The sequence below is a fragment of the Sinocyclocheilus anshuiensis genome, unplaced genomic scaffold (genome assembly GCF_001515605.1).
Source record: "Sinocyclocheilus anshuiensis isolate Anshui unplaced genomic scaffold, SAMN03320099.WGS_v1.1 scaffold529, whole genome shotgun sequence".
Taxonomy (NCBI): Eukaryota; Metazoa; Chordata; class Actinopteri; order Cypriniformes; family Cyprinidae; genus Sinocyclocheilus; species Sinocyclocheilus anshuiensis.
In genome coordinates, this window is record NW_015540872.1 from 518625 (window position 1) to 535163 (window position 16539).

The 16539-nt window shown below is 38.2% G+C and overlaps 1 long non-coding RNA gene across 1 annotated transcript in view; it reads left to right on the top strand.

The window, feature by feature from the left end:
• LOC107688175 (uncharacterized) overlaps positions 1-16224 on the top strand; it is a 71158-nt gene extending 54934 nt beyond the window's left edge. Inside the window, exons 2-3 of the long non-coding RNA XR_001634204.1 lie at positions 15687-15894; positions 15971-16224. This is a non-coding gene — a long non-coding RNA (uncharacterized LOC107688175). The remainder of the gene's footprint in view (positions 1-15686; positions 15895-15970) is intronic.
• Positions 16225-16539: the final 315 nt, after the last annotated feature.

Sequence of the window (16539 nt, forward strand, 5' to 3'; positions counted from 1 at the left end):
TAATCAGTGTGCACTTCTGACAAATGCACATTGATCGTACTGCCTCCCACAACAATGAAATGATCTACCACAAAATGCAACATAAGCAGGGCATTGAGGAAATATTTTTATACAGTTCCATGGAGTTGTTTTATTGCAACTTATTCTTGTGAGGGGGAAAATACTGTAATTCACATGAGGTCTGTTTACATGCACTAATTTACATCTAACCGAATGAATCCAATCTGTTTTCAGATTCTGAAAGTTCTGTTTATATGAACCCTAAACTTGATTGATTTAGGCGTTTACATGTAGAATTTCCAATTCGATTGAGCCATCATCAATCTGATTGTTATCGGATTATTTGGGTGCATGTAAATGTAGCTACTAACAACACATTAAAATACAGTAGAGTGTGACTTGCTGTTCATCATCCTCTTTTTCCACACAGGCATACTGGGCTACATACAAGTTTATTGTCTCAAATAATGAAACAAGAAGTACTGAGATTGATGAGGTAATTGGTGAATGAGAAAATAAACCCTGAACGTACATTTCACTTGCACTGACTGATCCTTCTGGCACATTTCACATATGGATAAATATCACCACCCTGAAACCTAGTATAATACGCTACTTAAGTGAGTTGGCAGCACAATGGCAGCTGCTCACGTTATGTATTTTTAATACTTATTTAAACAATGCTTTCTTTGTATCTGTCACACATCTCCACAGTATATCTCTTTTTTCCACCAGACAGTTTTACCTGTCTGGCAGCTTTTTCCCCTCCAAGTCTTAACAATAAGTCCCTTGCTGGAGTTGTCATGGACTTTGTGGCCAGCCAAAGAAAACAGTATCTGTGGCAAGGGGTGGTCTGTGCTGGTGGAGAGGGGGCTGGGGAGGCTGGGAATTGGCCCTGCTTGTTCTGTGTGCTTTCTGTTCACAGACCAGGCATTAGATTGGAGAGATCTGTGAGCCCGCTCTGCTGGGACCCCCGTAGACACAAAGCCCATTTCTCTGGGAGATTGCTGCACTGTTTGCTGACATGAATAAAGCTGTCGTGTCCTCAGAACTGCAAATTTGCCTTGGGACATGGCTTTCCTTCTCGCTCACCTTCCACATAGTCTGTTCAGATAGATCCAGAGCTGCTTTCAGACATGTGCAGATCCAACAACTTCAGCTGTTATAAAGAAGTCCGACATAAAGAAAACCAGACACATTTTCACCGGTTTGTTAATATTTTTCTTTTTTTAAATAATAAAGCTCTGCTTGTTTTTGGTTTTCTCAGTGATATGTTTGAATAGTATTTTACGAGCTCTCCCGGCAACCGTTGAGAAGAAGTGGCATTTTGTTCGGTCTATGAGTTAACTCTTGTGCCTGGTACTAGGAAATGGGTTAAAACCACACGCACGACGGTCCAACACAAACAGTCCCAGGCATTCCTGAGCAGGCCAGTCGGAGAGGCGTGATTCCGTTGAACATGGAGCGGAGGACCTGACCACCGGACCCACGGCACACTAAAGCATGTCCTCACTCTATTCTCTCATTACTCTCACACTGGGAAACACTGCCGCCCAGCTTTCTCATGCAGAGCCTACAGTACATTGATGCAGTTCCTTCATTCAATGGGCTTTTGACTTACCCACCCAGACTAACCTCAGTTAACCTAGCCATGCGAGAAAAGAACAGAAATAAAAAGGAGGACAAAATCAAGCCACTGTCTGAAAGCATGATAAGTGATTGAAAAACATTCTCGTGTCCCTGAAAAAGGATGTGCAGCAATCCCAGCAGCCCCCGATCTTTGACATTTCACCGTGATTGACGTCATTAGTGAAAAGGGTGTAGCTTGGGTAAAGATCTGGGCTGGTAACCAAAAGATCAAAGGTTTCCTTGCTGAAATCACTTTGGATAAAAGCGTCAGCTAAATGACAGATGAGTAATTTGCTGTGTCTTTTTGCTTGCTAGATTTTTTTTTCTTCTTTTTATTGGCTTATTGACTTTGGTGTCTATAGGCGATTAAAGGACTAGATTGAAGGGTCTTGCCCAATCAAATAACTATATAATATTAGATAAAGGGAATAGTAGAATACGAACTAGTACCGTAACTGGATCAGAAAGCAGAGGTTTGTTGTTTTGGTTCATAAGCAATACAATTTATTATACATGAAACTTCCTGAAACATGCGTGTGGATGTTTACAATGCAGTTGCATTTAGATACTGTGAGTTCTCTCTTGTTTTAGAAATGTTGAGTATAAATGTTGTATTTTGAGTTCACCCAAGTATAATCACATTTAAACACCCGCATAAAAATGCACTTCTCTCGGTCTCATTGTTTCCTCATCAAATATATAACACCTGCCTTACACACACATCTTAAATTCAGGCAGTTTTTGATTCCTGTGCCGTTCTTTCCTTTGAAGCTCCACCCACTTCCCATTTCTAGACAGAGTCTACTTCTGAACTTCCTGTGATGTGCAAGCCAAGACTTACAATGTATGAATAATTTTATCATCAGACAGAGCAGAGCTCTCAGCTTCTTTTTCCTTATCTTTCCTCACCTCACCTCTCCTTTCCTTTCCCTTTTCTTTTTCCTTTAACTTTTCCCTTTACTTTTCCTTTGCCTTTCCCTTTTCCCTTATATTTTTCTTTTTCTTTCTTTCTTTCTTTCTTTCTTCCTTTTGCTCTTTCTTTCGCTATTTTTTCACATTTTCGTTCTGTTGCTCTTTCACTCTTTTCTCTCTGGTTTAACTGTTTCTTTTCTTTTCTCTGCCTTCTTTTAGTCTCTTTTGCATTGCTATCTTTTGTTTGTTTTTTTCTGTTTTGTTCACTTCTTTTGTTTGCATTTTCTTTCTTTTGCTCTATTGCTGTTTCTCTCGTTCACTCTCTTTCATTTGTTTGTTCTTTCTGTCTTTCTTTTTCACCCTCTTGCATTCTTTTGCTCTTTTCCTCTCCTTTTTATCAACACAAACTATGATCACAGAACCAGGAGCAAAAATGTTTGCTATTCACAACTTCACACAGACATACAAATAAACTTGCAGCTTCATTCAGCAATCTCCAATAAAGCATATTGTTTGGAAGTTATGCAAATGAAGGCATCATGAGTCATTCATTTTTTCTGTGCAATTCTCTGGGATTGGAAGGGCGAAAAATGCCAGAGAACAATGTGCTCTCTTTCAGTAATAATTAAGCTGATGGCCTATTATGCTGTATTGCAAATCAATATGTACGGTCCCTGGCGATGGTTGAAGTAGGAAGGCTTGGCGTGGATCCAGCCCATAGCACTATGAATGAGCAGATGCAGGTGCATCACAACTTGCTTTGGTGAATTTTTTTTTTTTTCAGCATTTTTTTTGTCATCGGGAGGAGGGGGTACGGAAGTACAGGCTGGTGACAATGGCAGCAGGCCTTTCTAGTGTAATTGTGTGTGAATGCTCATTTTAGAAAGCCTTCCGCTTTTGTTAGACAGGTGCTTGGATTCTGTCTCTGTATCGCTTTCTTCCTCTTTTCTATAGCATATTTAGAGTTACTTTGTCTTATTTTTCAAAATGTATTTCTATTTGTATAGATTGCTTTCATACTTGTGCATGCACACATCAACAATGTAGTATTTTCCAATCAATATTTTACTAGTAGGGAACAGTTTTTATTTATATTTCCATGTTATCTAAATTTAAATATTTTTAAGTCAAAATCAAGCATTTTAAAGTTCTACCATTGTTATTAGTATTACGCTGTAGTTTTTTTCCCCCGACTAATTCCTCTCAGCGCTCTTTGATATACTCTAAAAACGGTCGCCACACCAGGCGGAAATCATTCTCTCTCTCTCTCTCTCTCTCTCTCGCTCTCTCTCTCTCTCTCTCATTTCACATTCACAAAATGTATATTTACTGTGTAAAGTTCCCCTGTGTTTACCCTCTGGTTTGTTTGCTTGATATCACTCTGTTTATCTCCATTAATTCCACCATTTTTCAGTCTATTGGATGTTGTGTAGTTGTCATCAAAAGCCGCCTCTCCATGGAAGTTCTAGTGTTTTGAAGGAGAAATGAATATCAGCATTAAAAATTAAATGGTATATTGCAAAACATCACTTGTGGCAAGTGTAGGAGCAGCTGTTCCACCAGCGATCTGTAAATAAGAGGAATTGTAGATAAAGACACTGAGGAGGCTGTTAGATATGCAGGAAGCAGTGGAGCACACTTTAAATTGACTGCAGGAAATTGTGAGAAAATGGTCATAAATTGTTAGGGCACACAGTTGATTTTATTATTTATTTCTTTTACGCCATGCGTTTCAGTCTCCTTCCTCTTTCTTCTCGAGATCCGTATACATCTAGTATTTGAACCCAAGGAAAAAAAGACCTTGAAAAAGCTAGGAAAATAAATTAAACATTGATAGGAAAAGAAAAAAAATACATCTGCAAACTATACCGCGTTTTGGAAGAAAACATGAATCAGGAATCAGAAATGGATAGAAAGTTTTTTTTTTTATGATTATTTTTTTCTTTCTGGAACGCTGCAAACTTGGGTTATTTTAGCCAGATCTCCCCAGCAGCCTCTCTTCTGCAGAGAAGAGGCAGCATGTGCTGCCCTCCACATATTTAATGAAATTTATAACAATTGTCCTCCAATCAGATTAAGTGCTTGTTTAAAATGCAAATATGTTCTTGTCTCTGACATGCTGTAATTAAGTAGAACAATGCTCTATTTTTTCCCCTGATGTACCACATCGCTCATCAAGGGCTTTGAAAATAGGACAATGATTGACCACCTGGTCTGGTTACAGTAGCTAAATTTATTAAATTCTCTTTGTCTATAGAAAATCATTGAGGAATTGTACGCATTGCTAAGGGTCAGACTTGTTTTTCTATCTGGCATGTAATTACTCTGACCTTAACGGTACTTGTTGAAGATAATTTTCTATATCATTACATCTTTGTCACCAAATTGTGAGTCCTGAGTCCTCTGTGGAATTCTCTCTGATTTCCTTCAAAACAATCAAATGGAGGATGGCCGTGAGATCTAAGAGAGATCTTGATCAAGGACAGTGGTGGGGTTTCAGCTGGCCATTGCTTTGTATTGGGTTGTTAGTCAAAGCTTTTGTTGTGAAGCTCTCATTCGCCAGCTTATTTCTGACCCCAGAATCTTTGACCTTACTGAATAGCTCTATTCCGTTAGTGTGAAACCAATACAAAGTAGAAAATGCTCCTCCTGTTGGTCCATTTGGCTTATTTTGTATTCTGTGACAATTTAACGAAAATCAATTTAGCAAATTTCCAGCTGTCATGTGATTCAATTATTCTGCCATCGGTTTATTTGAATGGGGCCGCAAGGGAACACGGCGATGCAAATATTTCCTTCTTTTTCATTTGTTACGTACGGCTGCATCTGGTATCATCTCAAGTTATCCGTTCAGAGGACATTTTTGTGGCACTCAAGAGCTCTTTAATCATAGAACCAGGACGTTGTTTTTGTGGAGACTGTGGGCTGAGCGTGAAGTGAATATCCCTTCTCCCATGCAGCACACCCGGCTGACTGTGACTAATACAAACAAACAGTCTCTCCATAGAACCGCACTGCCAGAGATGAGCCCTGCCTCGTCTCTCGAGTCAGTTCATAATTATTATATTGTATCTCAATTTAACTCAATCAGAGCAGTTCACACAGTCTCCAGACCGCGTGGGACTGCCGTTTCACGAATCTGATGTATTCTGTTGCGCCGAGGAAAATTAATTGGATTAAAGATGTGATAATCAGTTTCTTTGTGCATCCAACCTCACATTTTCACCCCCCGAACCCACCCTATATCATCTTGGCGCATCAGGAGCCGCATTCTAAGTATTTCCTCAGTTTCACGGTCAAGGTGTCGAGCCCTAACGTCGATTCATTTAGCATAATCACTGTGTTCTAATGAAACTGTTAATACCGGAGTGACAAGCTTGCTTCTTTGCTGAAGGCATCCAATCACCCCGCCACATCTCGGAGGTGATGAATGTGTAATTACCAAGTTTGACAGACCTTGTTTAGCTGGTGCTTTGTATGAGTGTGTGCGCATGAGAATGTGAGAGGATGAATATACTGAGGGTTGTGCTCCTGACCTCCTTCCCAGGGCTTCATACTGATATATTGATGCAGGGGCTCTTACTGTTTGGATATTAATGGTCCACAGACCTCAGCGTTTTACAACAGAAGAGGAGGGGGAAGCGGCTGTTCTTATATAGAATAGTGCAAAAGCTAAAGTGTGATCAGTTTGATTTTATTATGTCTTGAATAGAAAAGAAAGCAATGTAAGTATCATACTGTCTCAGTGAATTTGTGGGTTTCAACCAGAAAGAGCTTGCTATAGTTTTCTGCATAATTTGTGTTTTTTATTTTTCTTTTGGATTTTGAAATGTAAAATTACTTTAGATTTTAAATGCCAATTTATTTATCAATTTAATGAATTTATTTTATTGTTTCAGCACTATATAGTTTGGCAGTAACTTTTCTTATAAGGTCTAAATTAGCAACTTAAGTAAAAAAAATAGTACCGTATTGGCCCGAATATAAGACGACCCTGATTATAAGACGACCCCCCTTTTTCCAGATGTACCTTTTGGAAAAAGGCTTTTTAAAAACCAAATCTTGTTTTTTCTCAGTAAAACACATTTTGCCAAGAAAAAAACATCGTCTTATATTCGGGTCAATACGGTATGTAATAATGTAATATTATTGTATTAAAATTTTATATAAAAATATATTTTAAATAATAGTTTATAATATAATTTTTTAATTGTATGCTTTTCTTGTGTGAATTTTTATTCTTTGTGTGGAGAGAAAAAATCGCCAAAAACCTCCCTTTGGGGGATGTCCTCATTTGTAAAACTGGTATAAAAATAACGTTTTTTTTTTTTTTTTTTAATTGTAAAAATGCAGAAAGTTTTCTGTTAGGGGTAGTTTAGGAATAAGGGTAGATTTAGGTTATATAAAATATACAAATATAAAAAATCTTTTTCCTTCTTCTACTACTTTTTTAAATAGTCATTTAAATAAACCTAGTTGAAAACTATAGGAAAGCAACCTCCCTCTTGTTTTGTTTAAAAGGGACCATGGACAACTGACTCCTAGATTTTTTGATATTCTTCATATTCTGTGTGGTCGGTTCACAGCAGTGATAGAAATTATTATTTACCTATAAATTTGAATTGATTTTTACCTTTTATGGGCATTTTTACCTTTAAAAAGCCATTTTTTTCTAAAAGCGTGCATCATCTTTTGAGTCAAATTCTTACATTTAACATATCCATTATAATAATATAATAATAATAATAATACATTTAGGCTTTTACCAAACAAATGAAATCAATATGAACAAATGAAATTCATCTTTGCAGAAGTTGCATCTGAAGTGGCATTTAGATGTATTTACATGTTCATGCAGCAGAGAGATACAGAGAGCAGAGGAGAATTGTAAACGCATGACAATGTAGAGACAGAAATGACACGCCCTCGTTTAAATAAGATAAATAACATAAGACTATTTAGTTTCTTTAATAAAAGAACAAGATATAGAGCTGTTCTATACGAAATGTAAACTTAAATGATTTCTTTTGTGATATGACGCTATATAGAAAATAAAATAAAATAAAATTAACTTGATCTAACTTGCCGTTGGAAGGGCGGGGCGCCCCCCTAATATAATGGTAGGGAAACACTGGATTTTGAACTTGATTTTCAGACCATTGTGTAGACCAAAGCTGTAGACCATCAACGAAAGCCTGATAACTAAAAATGTGCTTTAAGCCTCCAGTAAATGCTGTCCAGCGTTAATTGACCTCTGCCAGGACATGAATGTTCCCTCTGCACTACTGATTCATCATTATTAGATCTCCCCCACGTGCTAGACCAGCAGCACTGGCCCAAACATGCATAATATAGATTAATTTTCACCGATGTCTCCATGACAGAATTAGTAAGACCTAGGTTGAAAATGAGATGGTTTATGATTGCTGTAGCTATTTGAAAAGATTTGGAGGGCGAAAAAGAAAGAAACTGGACTATTCTGTCCAGCTGCAGTCCTCTGATCCCAGCAGCGGTGTCATGACAGGCCAAAGCTCTCCCTCACTCACCATACTGCTAATCACATGCTAATAAATGAGCTCTCATCCCTGGATCATATCCCCCATGCTAACAGCAAGAGCTGTTTTTTGTCACTCATCTTTTTCTCACCCTCAAAATGAGAAAATAGCTGCAACGCACATACAGGCTCTTCACAAGAGTGTGAATATTCTAAATAAACAGAATATTCTGTCTTCACTGTTTTTTTTTCCTTTCTCTCTTTATCCAGGAGCGAGGAGGAGATTGCATGAAATGCCACAGCAAATGCTCAAATTGTGTGGATTTTTGAGTAGTGCTGAAATTATTCATTAGTGCTTATCCCAAGATCCCAACACACAGAGTGATTTGTTTTTAATCATTCTGATGTTTTGGTTGAATGTTCTTTGGGGTGGAAACTTTGTTCATCTACTTCGGTAATGAGTGTAAAAATGGGTTGCCATCTGCCTTTTTTTTTTTTATTTGCTAAACATTCTCTGCAAATCTGTTCTCCAGAATGCAGGAAATGAATGCAAACACGTTTTTTTAACCTTGATTTACATTTGGATTTGGAATGTGACTGCCTTTGAATTGAAGCAATCATTGTACCTTTGTGCGTTGCTTCAAAAGTGCCGATATATTAACATCACTAGTCAGTTAAATGATTTGTGTTATCCACAATGACTTGCGCCAGTGTGCGGAAGACGCTGTTCAATTTGAATGTATCCATAATTATTACAGATGCGTCAAAAGGATGCTATTACAAGCTTTTTCTCAGACTTCAGAAATGTTGTATCGTAGGCCTGGAGCATCAAATGTGTGCATCGCTGAATAGCCTCTCAATGTATTCATCAAGGCAATTGAAAAAAATCCCTAGTTTAGTGATCAAAGAGCGCTTCATGCTCGACAAGGAATGACAGTACGTTTAGCCGTGAGGCTTCTTGCATATTGGGTGTCAGGTCACTGGTCATGTCTTATAAGTTTGTTTTGAAATGTTTTAATCTTTTGTTAATTGTATTTGCACACATCTCTAACACATCTCTGTTAAGTCTTGTTTTCTACGCAACCACTTGTGAAGCCCGATTACAGAGTCTTTTCAGAGAACTTTTGGCTGCCACATGCCGACGTTACCTGAAGCCAGGAACAGTCGCCGAGCTAAAGACAACTGCTGTGTTTTGAAGGGGACCTTCAGTGGCTATATTCTTGATAGAGCAGGGAGGTGCGGCAGTGTTTTGCTTGAAGTGGCGGCTTCAGAAATTCTTAAATTGAATAGGGCTCTCAGGAACACATTCCTCTCACAAACCCGGGCTGAACCTATCTCCCGAACTCTATTTGCTGATTATTTAACTACCTGTAAATGCACAACAGCTCTATTATATCTTGCCGGAGGCCCTATCAAAAGGCCCTTTAATATGGCAAGCGCGCCGCACAGCCAGCCAGTGTTTTTGTAGTCGTACACGTCGTGAACTTCGGGGGGAGCGAGCACCTCCTCGGGAGATTTCTGCAGTCGGCAATGAAAAGTTTCCTATAACTATGTGGCAAATAGAGAAGGTTGTTTGGGAAATATCTATGCATTAACATTCATATACATAGTTTTGCAATTTTAGCCTTTCACCCTATTTACTCTGACGCCAGCGTGAAAAATCATATGGTTTTGGAGTCATTCTGCCAGGCGTACAGTATATTGATATTCAGGCCGGAATAGAATTCAATATGTCACCCCCCTCCCTCAGAGAATCACTCCTTTCTCTGTAATTTCCATTGAAATTTTGTGTGCAAATGCAGTAATAGACACATTTATAACATCAAAAGGATTCAATTTTCTTTTCAATCACACAACAGTATGAATAGCTTTTTCCATTGAATCTAACAACGAGGAGCCATTACCCGACACCAAAGGATAGGTTGCCTTCGCTTGCTTTTTATAAAAGTGTGTCAAACAATTTCCCATGTCTCCCATTTGTTCTAAGCTAACAGGGGCTGTCAAACAGGTTTGTTTCAAATTTTTCAGGGAAATGTAATTTCTTTCTTCTGGTGCCGGGTAATCACCAGAGATCCACACGTTTATTTTTTAATGCAGGCTGTAAGTGTCTTTAATATGTTAACTCCTCCGCCGAACGGTTTCCAGAAGCCTGCGGGTGACAACTTCCGACTGCTAATTGCACTTGGTAAATTATTTGGAAAAGATGACATGAATAGCGTTTCACTGACACCGACACACAGGGCATCAGATGAAGTGATGGCCGCAGCACAAATGGTGTGAGCGTTTTTATTTCAGCGGGGTAATGTCTCTCTTGGAGCTCTCTGTTGAAAGGATACAGTAAAGGGCTGTTTGTCATTCTGTGTATTCATTCAATTTCTCCCTGTGCCATCCAGGTTTGTCACTCTGAAAGCCTCAGTGTTAACTTCCATTCACATTTCACTCTTTGGGTCTATTAGATATGAGTGATTGATGGAAAATGATTCGACAATATTTTATTGCAAGTTGGCAAGTGGTTAGATTTTATATATAAAAAATAATTGAATGTAAATTAACTAGTGATCTGTTATGCATATTATGTAACATTATATTAGTAAATAATATTAGTATTAATGGATATAATAATAAAAAAAAACTTTTACCGTACTTTTAATAGTATTACTGTTTTTTCGTGTCATTATGATATTACTGTCATCTCAAGGAAATATTCATGTTAGCAAAATAACCTGAAAATGCATTATGCTAATAATATGACCTAACTACTGGCTTTGATTTTCGAATGGTTAGCCGTTAAATGAATTTTGACAGCCCAGTGCTGTCATCTTTTAACACATACACACATACACTCTCTGAAGTCTACATGTTAATGGGAGTGGCCTGGTCTTCCGCTGTCATCAATCAGTTTGCACCATCCCTGACCCACCGCTGAGCAATGCTCCGCTCTCATAAAGCCATGCACTGCAGCAGATGGGCCGCAATTTGCAACACGTATGTTTTTTAACATCCCGCCATCAGGGATTTTAATTATGTCTGGTCTCTTCTCGAACACTCTGTTTACAATACAAATCAGCCCACACAACTGCACATGTACGAGATCCCAAGAAAATACAAGGATTCAAATGTCACTGCACATGTTAATTAGAGCAATTATAGTGTTCAATTCCAGTGATTAAATTTAGCTTTGGTGTTAAGATGGTCTGTCAGTCAACACAGTGTTTGGATTAGTTGTCAGATTTTGTATGAAAAATGAATATTATTGTATTACAGTATATTGACTAAAACTGGAGGCCGAAAGTGCTTTGAAATCTATATTTCCAGAGGCTATATCATGTGCGCCAGTGTTATTCATTCATTGATATTATATAAACTATAATAGTTTTAGTTTTATTGTGTTTTTGTCACAGATGTGTTAACATCTTCATTAATGCTGTTAAAAATTATTCTTTGTCAGGCATCCTTGTGTGAAATTAATTCTCATGAACTGCATGTTATAAAGGATAAGATCCACTATGCTAAAAGTTTGTTTTTTGTGTAAAAGTTTCTCAGAGCATTCTCTCCTGAATTTTTCTAGTTGGTGCTGGTTATCAGGTAGTCAGGATGCCATGCAAATTAAAGGGTAGTGAAATAAACAGAGTGATAGCGTTCCAGAAGGCACAACATGCAAACATCTGCTGTGAACTGGTCTGAGAATCAGTTGGATCCGCTCCCATTACCCTCTACCAAATATTTACTGCCCTATTAGGACCTTCCCCAGTACCCATCATAACAGAGCTGCCCACTAAAGGGTGACTCACGATGGACTCAAACCCTTAGTGCATAACATGTTCTGTTTTGAATTTCTTGAAGGTTGTTTCAAAAACAGATGGCTTGCATAAAAAAAAAAAATTGTAACACGACAACTGTGTGCATACTGCTATCATACATATAGCTGTTAGAGATGTGTGCTCACCAAGACACACCAGCATTGGTTTTGTTCTCAAATAATTGTTGTTCATTTTCAAGTGGCTGCCTTGAATTAATGTAGTTGTAATTTCAGTCATTTTTATGTCAGTGTTGATGAGAACTGTTTCCTTCTTTTCCCATTCCTACACTACTAATTCAGCAGCATCTGAATAAGTAGTGAACCTAGCACGAAACTTACAGTGTGACCAGTATAGTTCAATTCCTGAATCAAAATGAGTGTTTTTTTAGTGAATCAAACAGAGCTTGACTGACTGTGAGACTTGTAGATATTGACTGGCTGTTAATACTGTATGACATTGTTTTTAAAGAAATGCATTATAACGTTTGGTCAATAGCATTTTATAAAAATAACAAATGTTACCACATTTTTTGATTTGTTTAGTATTGTTGTTAAGACTAATTTTAGAAATTAAAAAAGCGTAAAAGTAATTAAGTCTGTGTAACATGTTATTTTGTGTATTTGGTGTAATGAAATGTATTTATGTGGTTTAAGGTTCAAAAAACACATTAACAGAAACAGTAAGGAACTGGAACATACTGTGGTAGTGGTAATGACATTTGCATTATTTTAGTACGTCTATATACGGTACATCTATGTGTAGTGTATATACAGACATGGTTTTTTAGGCCTGATGGTGAATCCTAAGAAGCTGCCATGCTAGAGCTGCAGCAGGACCTGGTTCTGTGGGAACAGCAAAATGAACGCCATTACACCTGACAGCATATTCAGTTCCTCAGACATCGTTGTGACAGGTGAGCTTCTTCAGGGTGGATAATTGTATCCCGGGTCTGTGGCACACTGCTTATTATTGATTCATGGGGAACAGAATGAACTCCTTGTGAATGTATAAAAATACATTTAAAAGTCCATTCTCCTCGACTAAAATCACAGCCCCCCAAACGACGTGCTTTTGTCACTCCCAGTTTGCTTTCTCTGCCAGCACTGCTTTTAAGGGCTTGGCAGAGAGGATTGCGCATATATTTAAAGAACCTGACAGGTCGGACAGTAATGCAGTTGTCTGGGCTTTTATTTTCTACATGGAATCCGCTTTGCTAAGCCCTGGTACATTAGAATGAAGTGCCATGGAGGATAGGAACGGAAAGAGATACTCCCTGCATAGAAGTTTTACATTGCTAAAACCATGCTAAAAGAAAAATGTATATATTAATTGTAATTTGTCTTGACGCGTAAGGGCCTAAAACGCTTACAACAATTAGCTAGGACTTTAATAGTTGAAATTATTTCCTGTGCACAAATTATGTTCTAATTTATTGATTTATGATGACATTAAATTAAAAATGTAAGCAAATGTAAGTGAATTATATTAAGACTGTTACACACAAATGTTTTTGACATCTGCAAGGTTTTCCAGCCAGAGTAAACCATAGTCAACAGTTTAAGACAAAGCCTCAGGCCCAAAATGGGCATTACAATCTGGCTTCCTCCACAAACACTCCCGATTCCTTTAACAAGCTCCAAATTGCAAGACTTTTTCAGTTTATCACCAGCATTCCCTATAATTTCTGCTTGTGGCATTGTATATCCATCATTGTAAATGCACATAAAATGCCACAGCTGTGACGTTTTTAAGAGGACACACCTAGTCAGACAGGAACGCAGAAGAATCACATCTGCTTCAACACACACTACAATAGCAACACAAGCAGAGCTGGAAGCATCACAGCCTTGGGTACAAGCCTAACTCATGTTGTTTCTTCAGTCAAACCTGCAGTGTTGCAGTGCAGCCTCAGCCACAGCTGGAAAGCATCGTGAACATGAGGACAGGACTAGTGTTCTGCACCCAATGCAATGCAGTGCTCAAACCTGGCACTGGCTTTTATTCGCTCATAAAAATGTGTAAGGCCTGATTAGCTTCCCACATTTTCGGAGGATAAAGGAATTAAGGACCAATTTCCTGGTGTTGTAAACGTTAATGCTGAGAAAGAGGATGGCTGCTTGATTTTTGCAGGCTATATTTGTAGTTGAGGTGGTTGGAAGGGTGATCGTGTCAGGGGCAAACCCATGAAATATCGACGGATGAAGAATGTAATACTCCATTAACGTTAACTGCCTGTGTTTGGGACGTCTGGCTTCTGTATCCGCTTAGCGTGGTGCGAAATATCGCTCTTTTCTAAAACCGTGAGAGTGGCTTCTCTAAGATAATAACTGTGATAATTGAGTTCAATTGACACATCTACCAGTCGATTCTTCAATACCAGATGAGAGATGGGAAAAGAACGGCGTCAAATCCAAACAAAACAAAACCTCTCAAAGTATGCAGATGTAACCCATCAGTGATCATTTAGAGAATAGTCATTGACCCGTAACTTCTACAAGGAAGTAGGAAATGACTAAACATCCATGTTGTTACCCATTTGTGTCAGTGGGATCAGTGGGACCACAACCAAAAACTTCCTGAATTGACAGGAAACGCCATGTGTGTGGTGGCTGTCTGGCGGGAGCGTGGGTACAGGAAAGAGGCAGGGCCAGAGCAGAGGACTGGACTTGGCAGACCGGCACTCGGCATTTTGGGACGAGCCACTCGACATGTGAGAGCCCAGCCTGGCCATTCATCTACACCAGCGTTGCGCGCCTCCCTGTGATTAGCATTGTCCTCTAGCAGATGGCCCATCATCTGTTTCAGGCGGCAGAGAGAAAAAGATGCCACCGCGAGAGCAGCCCTTCATTCTTACTATTGACTCATAAAGCGGCCATTGTGTTTAACCACATTTGTGCAGAATGAGATGATCTGCAAATATGTATTTAAAAAAAAAAAGTCACAGTATTATAATCCATATGATTTGTGCAAATACAAAATAATATTAGATTTTTTGTTTGACTTTCTGACTTTCACTTTGTAAATAACTACATTTTTAGCCTCATGAAGCCATGCCACTAGTGCCATTTCCTCTGCCATTGATAAATTGTAACAATATCAAGCCAGCATCAGAAATTCACAGGGGCTTGCTGTATTTATTTATTTATTTTAAAAAAACAATAAAAACTGTAATAATGTTATTAAATGTGTTAATTATTATTATTATTATTTAAAATATATGTTATTTTAATATATTTGTAAATGTAATTTGTCCTGTGATGGTAAAGCTGAATTTTCAGCAGCCATTTCCCAAGTCATCAGTGTCACATGATCCTTAAGAAATCATTTTAATATGCTGATTTGGTAGTCCAGAAACATTTCTTGTTACTGTTAATGTTGAAAACAGTTTTGCTGCTCAACATTTTTGTGGAAACTGGGATACATTATTTTCAAGATTATTTGAGTTAATAGAAAGTTCAAAAGAACAACATTTTGTAACATTATAAATGTCTTCACTTTCACTTTTGATAAGTTCAATGCATTCCTAAATGATAGTCTGTAAATGTATATATGCAGTTCTCAAAAATGAAATTTATATTATTTATTTTTTATGAGGAACCTAAAAGTATATATATATATATATATATATATATGAACAAAAAAAAATGTTGAGGTCCAAGATAACACTGGAACCCACTAAGAAATTTTTCAGGATATCTTCTTTTATATTCCAGCTTTAGAACAACATGAGGGTTCATTATCATTTTTAGGTGAACTTTCCCTGTAACTGCTTAAAAGTTCATTTCTGACACCAATATCAAGTGTTAAGTCAGACACAGGTAAAGGTGCTCTCTCTTTTCCTTCTCTTCCAGACCTACTCCCATGATCGGCCTAATAATTAAAGCTATCCTGCAACTGCCGCCGTACTGCAGAGCTGCGGGCGCATCAGGAGCCCATGACATGATACAGAGGGACAGCTTAACTATTAAATATCCATCATGCCATGCCACATCAGTCCTAATGCAATCAGAAACACATGACTACATCGCCCGGGCCCCCACTTCAATCCACAATGATTAAGTAAGTCTTTAATTTCCAAGACAAATAAAAAATGCAAGATCATTTTATCATGAATGTAAATGGCCTGTCTCCTCAGATGACAGTTCGATTTGATTGGGAAGAGGGGGGGATCTACTGTAGCTGCACAGACTAATACGAGGCTTTGTGTACTTCAGAGAGGACGCATGTGGGCTGTGGTCTTTTTGCCGTATTATCATTTTAATGAAGCAGGGTATTTCTTTTGTGGTCGGGAGGCTCTAATGCAGTTGTCCAAGACTCCCCTTTCATCTGTCTTCTTCAAACGCTCGAGGTTGTTAAACAAATGGATGTGTCGGAGTATATAACGCTGATGTGGCCAGGCTGTTGTTGACTGGGCCAATTAGGGCTCGGGAGAGAAAAGAATAAGGCATGTCTTCACTCACTCAAACCGTCATACAATACAGTCTGGCTGCTTTGTGTTTATTAAAATCACCTGGATCCTTAAGGATTTTGTAGAACACACTGTAGTATGACATTGCTCTCTTGCAAGTTTCATTATCAGGACTTCCTGTACGGTTTTTATCTTGCTAATTAGCATCTAATTATAATAAAATGTTTTCCTCGTACCTGATATGTCATGATTTACCCGATACTGTTGTCTCCATGTTTAAATGAACGAGCATCTTT